Source organism: Lathyrus oleraceus, chromosome 5 (genome assembly GCF_024323335.1).
Source record: "Lathyrus oleraceus cultivar Zhongwan6 chromosome 5, CAAS_Psat_ZW6_1.0, whole genome shotgun sequence".
NCBI classification, from domain to species: Eukaryota; Viridiplantae; Streptophyta; class Magnoliopsida; order Fabales; family Fabaceae; genus Lathyrus; species Lathyrus oleraceus.
The window spans coordinates 270,524,587-270,535,031 of NC_066583.1; the positions used below are offsets into that span (position 1 = coordinate 270,524,587).

At 39.9% G+C, this 10,445-nt stretch overlaps 1 long non-coding RNA gene across 1 annotated transcript; it reads right to left on the bottom strand.

Moving 5' to 3' along the window:
• Nucleotides 1–8,682: 8,682 nt before the first annotated feature.
• On the bottom strand, nucleotides 8,683–10,220 carry LOC127088124 (uncharacterized). The gene is made up of 2 exons (XR_007790125.1): nucleotides 9,760–10,220; nucleotides 8,683–9,138 (listed from the first exon to the last, which is right to left on the bottom strand). It is a non-coding gene; the product is annotated as an uncharacterized LOC127088124 (long non-coding RNA).
• Nucleotides 10,221–10,445: the final 225 nt, after the last annotated feature.

Consider the following 10,445-nt stretch of genomic DNA (forward strand, 5'->3'; position numbering starts at 1 on the left):
TGGTATAGGGTGTTCATTGAGTTGTAAGTGTTGTGTCACTCTAAGCTTTTAAGCGTGAGTGCTGTGTATCTTGATTAAAGCTGTTAAGCACAATCAAGAGTTGTTTAAAGTGTGACTTCACAAGTGTCTTTAATAGTAATTAAAGGTTGTAATCACTGAGGTGATTGAGGGGGAGTGAGTAGGAACTCTGATCTTAGTGTAAGATTGAAATTGCATTGGGTAGGTATTAAGTGATAGGGTTAAACAGTTGGTTTAAGGTCTGAATTAATACTACTAATAGTGGATTTCCTCCCTGGCTTGGTAGCCCCCGGACGTAGGTCATGTTGGACCGAACTGGGTAAACAATTACTTGTGTTAGTTACTGCACTTACTTTTAAGTTCTGCATAATTCTTGTCTGCGCAGAATCGGATGTCATAACAACCCGTGTGACATCGAAAGTCTGATAACTAGAATTTCAATTGGCATCAGAGCAGGCACCATTCCTGTTAATTTCTGGGTGAGATCTAGGGAAGTTACTTTCTAGTACCATGGACAAGGATATAGGACACTCAAATAGACCGCCCATGTTGGATGGTTCTAACTATGATGACTGGAAGCCTCGTATGATAGCCTTCTTAAGGTCTCTAGATAGCAAAGTCTGGAGAGCTGTCAACAAAGGATGGGAACATCCAACGAAGACAGGTGAAGATGGAGTCAGTGTGCAGATTCCTGAAGAAGAGTGGGACAAGGAGCAAGAGGCATTAGCCCTTGGAAATTCTAAGGCCTTGAATGCATTGTTCAATGGAATCAATAAGAGCATCTTCAGACTGGTGCACCACTGTGAGCTGGCTAAGGAAGTTTGGGATATCCTCAAGATAACTCATGAAGGTACCTCCAAGGTGAAGATGTCCAAACTTCAGATGCTGACCACCAAGTTTGAAAATCTGAGGATGAAAGAGGATGAGACTATTCATGACTTTCACATGAATATTCTTGAGATTGCAAACACCTCTGGTGGCTTAGGTGAGAAAATGGCTGAAGAGAAACTTGTAATAAAGATTCTCAGGTCATTACCTAAGAGATTTGCCATGAAGGTCACTGCAATAGAAGAGGCTCAAGATATCTGCATCATGAAGGTGGATGAGATCATTGGTTCTCTCCAAACCTTTGAAATGGGCATGTGTGAGAATGTTGAAAAGAAGAACAAAAGTGTAGCTTTTGTATCAAATTCTGAAGAGGAGTCAGAAGCAGGATATACTGGAGGTGATGAAAGCATATCAGAAGCCATAGCCATGCTTGGGAGACAGTTCAACAAGTTCGTGAAGAAGATTGATCAAAGAGGTAGACCAAATGTCAAGAACATCTCGTCTGACATCAGGAAAAGACCAACTTCTGAAGAAAAGTTCAACCAAGGCAAGGGAATCCAATGTCATGGATGTGAAGGCTATGGACACATTAGAGCTGAATGCCCTACTTACCTCAAGATGCAAAAGAAGGGGCTAGCTGTCACATGGTTTGAGGGAGATTCTGAAAGTGAATCTGAAGGAGAATCTGCTAAACATGTCACTGCACTAACGAGTGTTTGTGCCACTGATGATGACTCAAGTGCAGATGAACTGACCTTTGATGAACTTGCTGCAGCTTATAAGAAGCTATGTGTCACCAGTGCAGAAGTGCGTGTACAAGGAGAAAAGCAGAAGAAGCTCATCAAGGAGCTGGAAGATGAGAGACAGAAGCATCTGATTGTCATAGAGGGTCTAAATGGTGAGATAACCTTGCTGACCTCCAAGCTGGATCAAATGACTAAATCCATCAGAATGTTGAATAAAGGAACTGACATCTTGGAAGAGATCCTAAAGGTGGGACAGAAGTCTGGAACCATATCTGGTTTAGGCTTTGTGAAAAAATCCTCAGCTGAACTCAAACGCCCAAAGGCTAAAGTTCAGAAATTCAAGCGGAGGTCACACCCAATGTCTCAACATCAGGGAACCAGGATGAATAATCATCAGAAGAGGAAATTCCAGAAATGGAGATGTCACCACTGTGGTAGGCTTGGCCATATAAAAGCCTTCTGTTACAGGCTTCATGGTTACCCTAACCAAGCCCCTCATGTCAGACCTAAGCATAAGACATATAGGCACTATGTCCCCATCAAGAAGCGATAATGGTATGCTAGGTTAGCTCACACAACTCTAAGGGCATCTACCAGAGAAGACTGGTACTTTGACAGTGGCTGCTCAAGACATATGACTGGTATGGAGAATATATTGGTGGATATACAACCGCACACTACCAGTTATGTGACCTTTGGTGATGGTGCTAAAGGAAAAATAAAAGGTGTGGGTAAGCTGGACTGCTCTGGAGTCCCGGAACTGAATAATGTAATGTTAGTAAAAGGATTGACGACCAACCTCATCAGCATAAGCCAGTTGTGTGATCAAGGATACTATGTTCAGTTCACTAAGGAGCTATGTGTTGTGACAAATGGAGATAATCAAGAAGTTATGAGAGGATCCAGATCCAAAGATAACTATTATCTGTGGGAACCTAAGCTCTCAAACTTTTCCACAATGTGCTCCTCAGCCAAGGAAGAACAGGAGGTGAAACTGTGGCATAGACGCCTTGGTCATCTACACTTAAGGGGAATGAAAAAGATCATATCCAAGGAAGCAGTTAGAGGAATCCCAAAGCTGCTTATTGATGAAGGAAGAGTCTGTGGAGAATGCCAGGTGGGCAAGCAAACCAAGATGTCACATCCGAAGCTGGGACATCCTACAACTTCCAGAGTTCTGAAACTGTTGCACATGGACTTAATGGGACCTATGCAGCTTGAAAGTCTGGGTGGAAAGAGATATGCATATGTGGTGGTTGATGACCATTCCAGATACACATGGATAAACTTCATCAGAGAGAAGTCGGATACATTTGATGTCTTCAAAGACCTGTGCATCAGACTTCAAAGGGAAAAGGACAGTTGTGTTGTCCAAATTAGGAGTGATCATGGTACGGAGTTCAAAAATTCCAAGTTTGATGAGTTCTGCTCGTCTGAAAAAATAAGTCATGAGTTCTCCTCTCCTATAACTCCTCAGCAGAATGGGATAGTTGAAAGGAAAAATAGAACTATTCAAGAATCTGCCAGAGCTATGATTCATGCAAAGAAGCTCCCTATGCACTTTTGGGCTGAAGCTATGAATACCGCTTGCTATGTTCACAATAGAGTCACCTTGAGAAAAGGAACCTCCTCCACTCTGTATGAAATATGGAAAGGCAGAAAACCCACTGTGAAGTACTTTCATATCTTTGGAAGTAAATGCTACATTCTCACAGATCGTGAACAGAGAAGGAAAATGGATCCCAAAAGTGATGAGGGTATATTCCTAGGATACTCAACTAACAGCAGAGCGTACAGAGTGTTCAACTACAGGACCAATATCCTGATGGAATCCATAAATGTTATTGTGGATGATAAAGAGGAAGGAATCGATGTCATAGAGGATGTTGGAACATTCCTTGATACTACAACAGACATACCAGTCAAGTCTGAAGAAGTACAGGAAACCCCTACTGAATGTGAGGTAGATGCACCCACCAAAATGCCATCTATCAGAATTCAGAAAGACCACCCTAAGGATCTTATCATAGGAGATCCCAATAGTGGTGTGACTACCCGATCAAGGGAAATTAGCTCAAATTCCTGTTTTGTATCCAAGGTTGAACCAAAAAATATGAAAGAAGCCCTGACTGATGAATATTGGATCAATGCCATGCAAGATGAACTGGAGCAGTTTAAAAGGAATGAAGTATGGGAGCTAGTTCCACGACCTGAAGGGACTAACATCATTGGTACCAAGTGGATCTACAAAAACAAGTCTGATGAGAAAGGAGTAATTACTAGAAATAAAGCAAGACTAGTAGCTCAAGGATATACTCAAGTTGAAGGGGTTGATTTTGATGAGACGTTTGCACCCGTTGCTAGGCTTGAGTCCATCAGATTGTTGTTAGGTGTAGCATGCATTCTGAAGTTCAAATTGTTCCAAATGGATGTGAAGAGTGCATTCTTAAACGGCTACTTAAATGAAGAAGTCTACGTGGAACAACCGAAAGGGTTCTGTGATCCTAACCAACCTAAGCATGTGTACAAGTTGAGGAAAGCCTTGTATGGGTTGAAGCAAGCACCTAGAGCTTGGTATGAAAGGTTGACTGAATTTCTGACCTCAAATGGATACAGAAAAGGTGGGATAGATAAGACCTTGTTTGTGAAGGATGAAGATGGCAAAATCATGATTGCTCAAATCTATGTGGATGATATAGTTTTTGGTGGAATGTCAGAGCAAATGGTAAAACATTTTGTTCACCAAATGCAATCTGAGTTTGAAATGAGTCTGGTTGGGGAACTGACTTATTTTCTTGGAATGCAAGTCAACCAAATGGAGGATTCTATGTTTCTCTCCCAAAGCAAGTATGCCAAAAACATAGTTAAGAAGTTTGGTATGGATAATGCTAGGCACAAGAGAACTCATGCACCTACTCATCTAAAGTTAACCAAAGATGATGGAGGGCCCAGTGTTGATCAATGTTTGTATAGAAGCATGATAGGTAGTCTTCTATACCAAACTGCAAGTAGACCTGACATTTCCTATGCAGTTGGAGTGTGTGCGAGATACCAAGCAGAGCCCAAATTGAGCCACTTGAATCAAGTCAAGAGGATTCTCAAGTACATCAATGGGGCTTGTGACTATGGGATGTTGTACTCACATGGTTCTGAGCCTGTCCTATCTGGGTATTGTGATGCTGACTGGGCTGGGAGTGCTGATGACAGAAAAAGCACATCAGGAGGATGTTTCTTCTTGGGAAACAATCTCATATCATGGTTCAGCAAGAAGCAGAATTGTGTATCTCTGTCCACTGCAGAGGCTGAATACATAGCAGCTGGAAGCAGTTGTTCCCAACTGGTTTGGATGAAACAGATGCTCACTTAGTACAATGTCTCTCAAAATGTCATGACATTGTTCTGTGATAATCTCAGTGCCATCAATATTTCCAAGAATCCCATCCAACACAGCAGGACCAAACATATTGACATTAGACATCACTTCATCAGAGATCTGGTGGAAGACAAAGTGATTACCTTGGAACATGTAGCCACTGAACTCCAACTGGCTGACATATTTACAAAGGCTCTGGATGCTACTCAGTTTGAAAACTTAAGGGGCAAACTGGGAATATGTCTCTCTGAGAACTTATAGCAACCAATGATGTTTGGGATGTATTGTTTAATAACTCTGCCTATTAAACAATTGGAAGTGTGCTCTGATTGGTCAACAGACCATAGCTATGTCACTTGCAACAAGTGTGGCAACAAGAGGTTAAGGAGATATCCTAACTTGAGGCAGCCTATGCACCTGCAGGAGTTCAAGGACAATGTTCATGCAGGAGTGGTTCTGGATGTCAGACACAAAGTCATGGCATCTGATATGGTGGTACCTATTATAAAGCAAGAGTGTGTGACTACTTGATCAAAGCTGTGAAGTAAGATCAAGTGGGTGTTGACTTGGTTGAAACTGTGAAGTAAAACCAAGACTGTAATTCTGTCTTTTAGGTGTAATTCTGTTTTATGTGGATCTGTAATTTAAAGTGTTGCTTTGGCAACAGTTTTGACAAAAAGGGGGAGTAACAGGTGATACCCCAGGACAACAGATTGTTTTGCTAAACAGCTATTCAGGACAGATATTCAAGATCCTCTAATCCAGAGGTTGTGATGCAGCAGTTGTTCCACTTATAATGAGTGTGAGTATGTATGTGTGTGCTGCAATTAGAAGTTTTTATTTAACTTCTGTATGTGTGCTGGTATGTGAAGTTTTTATTTAACTTCCTTGTGTGTGAGTGTGCTGCAACTCTGAGTGTATTAGCTAGGTTAATTTCCTGCTAGATGTAGGTTTTCCGCTGCTATGCAATCTGTTGTGAGACCAAAGTGTTTTAGCCAAAAAAATTCCAAAGGGGGAGTTTGTAGGTGTTTAATTGGCTGCATTGTATGGTAAAACACTAGCTGGATTCTAATGTCTTGACTGATGTCATGACATGCTGTGGAGGAGTTTGTTTGACTGCATTGTATGTTAGAATATCTAGCTGTACTCTGATGTCTTGGCTGATGTCATGAAATACCTGAGTAGTATACTGCAGGATTAGCTAATACAGGATTTATTGAATGTCAAACTGGATGTTATGACATTCATCCCTGTCAGCAGATACTGAGGAATAGAACAGTTGGTGTTCTGTTAGAACTCAGTATTTATTTTCAGTCTGGTTATCAAGGAAATACCAGACCTGGCATAAGGCCTACTGTCTGAATGTCAAACTGGATGTTATGACATTCATCATTGACAGCATATACTGAACAATAGGAAGAGTGGTTTTCTGCTACACTTCAGTATGTATCTCAGTCTGTTCTTCAGGAGGATAACAGGCCTGACATAAGGCTAATTGTGTAAATGTCAAATTGGATGTCTTGACATTTATTAATGTACGCTGATACTGAGGTATGGACAGATTGGTCCTGTACAGTTCAACAAATTTGTACTGTCTGTTTTCAGGAAAAACAGACTTAGCATATGGTCCTTGATTTGGATGTCAAACTGAATGTTGTGACTTTCATTCCTGACAGCGTATGCTATATTGTAGGTTGTTTAGTTTTTCTGTTTCAGCATTTTTCTCAGGCTATTCTTCAGGGATTTAACAGCTGAGAGAAAATCCAGGAAACCAACAACCAAGCTACAATTAATGAACCTAACAAATAGCCTATTTGTTAGTAACCTAGATGTGGAATTTAGGGGAACTCGCGTGACCTTAATTTCAGGAAAATACAAGTACAAGGCCCAAGTGCTGCAATATAAAAGGATGGCAATCCTTCATTCAGAACTGGGGATTTTAGGCGTGAAGATTCAGTGTGTTCATCATACTTCACTGCTGTATTTTTGTGTGTCTTGTATTAGACGTATCTTGTAAGCCAAGCTATTATCACGTAGATGATTGCATTGGTATAGGGTGTTCATTGAGTTGTAAGTGTTGTGTCACTCTAAGCTTTTAAGCGTGAGTGATATGTATCTTGATTAAAGTTGTTAAGCACAATCAAGAGTTGTTTGAAGTGTGACTTCACAAGTGTCTTTAATAGTAATTAAAGGTTGTAATCACTGAGGTGATTGAGGGGGAGTGAGTAGGAACTCTGATCTTAGTGTAAGATTGAAATTGCATTGGGTAGGTATTAAGTGATAGGGTTAAACAGTTGGTTTAAGGTCTGAATTAATACTACTAATAGTGGATTTCCTCCCTGGCTTGGTAGCCCCCAGACGTAGGTCATGTTGGACCGAACTGGGTAAACAATTACTTGTGTTAGTTACTGCACTTACTTTTAAGTTCTGCATAATTCTTGTCTGCGCAGAATCGGATGTCATAACAACCCGTGTGACATCGAAAGTCTGATAACTAGAATTTCAATATTAACATTCATAAGCATCTTCATAGATTCAAAGGTTTGTGGTGGGATTCATGGCATTATTCATGTGGTTTGATCTTAAAACCTAGCTCTTGTTTGTAAGAGGCTCTTTGTTCTTGCCTTAATCCTAAATCCTAGTGATAGAGGCGTGTGATATAAGTTTGCTTCTTGAGCTTTGGCACTTGTTCACTTCACCTTTCACTTTTATCATGGAAACCCTAATTTGCTATAGGTCTTTGGTTTGGAGCATTGTAACTCATCTGATCATCTTTTAACCATGTGGCTTGCAAAACCCTACGTCCTTGATCCCTTGTTGCTTGTTTCATCAGTTTGACCTTGTGACTTGATCCTAAACCCTAATTAAGGAGGTGCACCATACCCTGTCACTTGTTGATCTTACTTAATCATCCAATCACTTGTGGATTGCATTGTGCCCTAATTCTTGATTCAAGGCCTTAGTTCATTCATGATGGCTCCTTGCATTGTTTGTATTTGACTGAGCCTTGAATGGTTATTACTTTGATCATTTGTTCATACATTCATTAGTTCTTGTCATCAAGTTTACTTCACCCTTAGGTTATTTCAAGGGTTTTGTTTCCATCCACAAGCATGGCATAGTCAAGATGCATTCAAATCACTTGGTTGCTTAATTTACAAGTTTAGCCCATTGCTTGTTTTTGCATTGATTCTTGTTGTGGATTCCCTATTTCATAGTTCATTAGAATATCATTGATGGTTAGTCCATTTGTGGGATTGGTAATCCATGTTGATTTCATACACATTCATGATCCCTTCATTCATTCAAGTTCGTAGAACATGTTTCATTCAAGACCATTCAAACATGATTTTAGTAGGCAAAACAAAGCATTGTTTCATTACATTCAAAAGGAATTTTATACAAAGATTCATTCATACATAGGCCATCTTACAAAAGAAAATAGAAAAAATAGCAACTTTGACCAAAGTTGACTTTGGTCAACAATTGAATTTTTGTTCAACTTTGACCAAATTCAACACACCTTTTCTAAAAAGCCATAAACTTCATTCATTGGTAGCATTTTTCTATTTAAGTTTGCATTTGAATTTTAAAAAAATGTTTGTTTACAAAATTGGCATTTATATGATCATGTGCACCAAAGGCCTTAGTTTTACTACACGTTACAAGCAGCCATACAAGTCCTGATTTCAATCTGCATTCATACATTCACTAGCATTCATCCATGGAAATTTACATTCATAACAAAATGTATCACTACATGTGTTCATGTCCATACAAAGAAAAGATCCTAATTCTACTTGCTTTCATGCTACATGTTTTATTCATATTGCTAACACTTCATGGCATACATCACAAGGCCCATTCAATCACACTTTGAGCCACACTTTGGAAAGGTAACCCACACAACAAATAACATTCCAATTCATCAGTCCAAGGAAATGCAATATCACATGGGTAAATCCTACAAAAGTCCACACAACATCTACATGATTCATTTGCTTTAGCTTGATGGCCATTGCTCTTGTTGAAATCTCCTTGCATCTCCGCCTACAAAAAGGCATGAAACAAAACCATCCATCACATGAAATCCAAACTACCAAATGAGCCCAGTACAAAACCAGGTCCATTCATGCTGCTGCATTATGATGGCAGGCTCATCCCATCTTAATCCTGCAACAAAATAATAACACAAATGCAGTCACACAAGCAAACAATGGCAAGGGATCCAAACTGAAGTAGCATCCCTTAGCATACAAACACTTCAATTAGCAGGCCAATGCAATTCACAAACAATAAAAACCATTTCAAACTAGCTAACCAACAATCCCATAACAAGCCCATCATAATTCAACCTATTTTTCCAACTCAACTCTTCAGCAAAACCGCTACACCTAAGATGCAATCCAAAGCATAAATCAAACAAGTGCACAATGCAAAACAATAGTCCCTGATCCATAGAAGCCAATGCAAATCGAGCCCATAATCAAAACCAATTCATGTAACATAACTGGACTGCAAAATCAACTAATAGAATTTACACCTTCTCTTTTTTCTTCTATTTATAGTAGGCCACAAAATTTCAAAGAGGAGGATGGAACACGATTTTTCACTCTTCACAATCCATATATCACACGACACACAAAACCTCTCAACTCACCCATTCATTCCCCGAGTTCATCATCACCTCATAACATTCAACTCACAGATGAATTCCACATATCAGAATTTCAAAAGAAGGAGAGTTCGATGCGAAGCAAAGAGGAAGAGAGACTAAGAAATAAGCAAACATACCTATTTGCAAGTCCAGTCCATCTGCTTTAACTCATTCTCGTCGGAGTTTCATCATAGTTGTTCACCTTTTCCTTCCATTCATCAAGCAGAGGTTACCACCTTGTAGAGTAAGCTTCAAAGAGCAATAACCCTCAACCAATTTCCCGAGTCCGTGCGCCATCATCATTTAATTTTCCTCCAAAGCTTTAGGGTTCATCCCTTTCAAGCTTCGATTCAGACTGCTCTTGGTGTTTTGGACAAAACACGGTTGGATTTAAGTTCAGGGTACAGAGATGATCAAGTTGATGTAAGTGGTTGGTGGTTCTGGGTTCTCCGCCGCCATCGGAGGTGATGCCGACGTGGTAGATACGGTGAAGTGTTGAGAGTCAAATGGCGCGTTTTTTTGAACCTCAGACCCTTTCTATTTCTTCTTGTAACATGTTACCTTGGGCCTCAGACCCATTTTCTTACCTCCTGCACTTCCCACGAGCCTTCACACCTCCCAATTTGTTTGGATCAATATGTTGGTCCTTAGTGGAGGAATGCCCTCACAATTACTTCAGCAAACCATCACCTTACTACTCTGCACCCCCTTGCTCTTATTTCTTTTTTTCTCTTTCTTTTTTACTTATTTTCATATTTATTTTTTCAATATCATTTCTATACTTTTCTATTTTATTCTCTTAGAAATTTTTGATCATATTTTG